Source organism: Triticum urartu, unplaced genomic scaffold (assembly GCF_056163025.1).
Source record: "Triticum urartu cultivar PI428250 unplaced genomic scaffold, HENAU_Tu73 scaffold2, whole genome shotgun sequence".
NCBI classification, from domain to species: Eukaryota; Viridiplantae; Streptophyta; class Magnoliopsida; order Poales; family Poaceae; genus Triticum; species Triticum urartu.
Window position 1 is genome coordinate 15,309,843 of NW_028260368.1, and position 1,104 is coordinate 15,310,946.

Sequence of the window (1,104 nt, forward strand, 5' to 3'; positions counted from 1 at the left end):
GAAATAGACTATTAAGTAACTCTAAATGAATTGTGGATACATCTGTATCCTTAACATACTGAAACGATTGTCATTATTCGTATCAAACCAATAGCGATTCATACAAGCTAAATCTTCTAATCAATGGTGGGCCAATAATGAATTTTTTTGCATATGTATTAAGACGCTTGGCCTGATTTCGAAATTGTCCAGAGTTTTATATGTTGTTTTCATTGCAAAATGATGGGTCTCCTTCCATAACTTTCCAATTACGAGTACGAGAATTGAAAGACATGAAAATTCTCAATTCTCTACGGCGTCTAGTAGATAGAAACAAGAAAATCAGAAGAATCTTTCTCTCTATTCACTATCATTCCGCGTCTTCGACTTCTATTAGTTTCTTTTCTTCTTTAATGCAATAGCTATAGTTTGATATAAGAATCCATTTCTCAAAGTAATGGAAACCATTCTCTTATAGGAAATGGTTCGAAAATCGCTATTCCACCTTTTAGGTATCGTGAAAAGTGATACCTGTGAAGATCGTGCATTTCAGTCAAATTCAGATCCGTTTTTCGAGTCCATGATATAATATAACCAAATTGGATAGATCTTCCACCTGTTTAGCTAAGAAAGAATAGATACAGAGGTGGATAATAGATCGATATGAAGATCATGAGCTGCCCCATAATGAAATCGCCAGTAGTCGCGAATATCTCCTTCTTCCCTAATCCAAGATTGGAGAAAGAAGATCTAAGAGGGACCTATGGAGAATGTAGTCAGAAATCCATAATAGAGTCCGACCACAACGACCGAATTAATTATCCTCATCGAGAAACTTAGACTACTAAATAGAAAAGATTTGAAAATCATGGCATGGGTCTCCTTTTTTTCTTTCTTTAGAGTTTTCTATATGCACAATTTCTCGATGTTTCGATGAGAATTTCTTGACTTTCCATATATAGAAAGAGATAGACTATAAATGACATCTCTTATGTCAATAAGACCAAAGGGATGGATATTAAATGATAGGAAGTGCTAGGAAGTGAAATAGAATGAAATAGAGCCACTTTGGGCTTCCCTATGAAATGAGGCATGGAACGGAGCCACTACGAAGAAATTATGGGA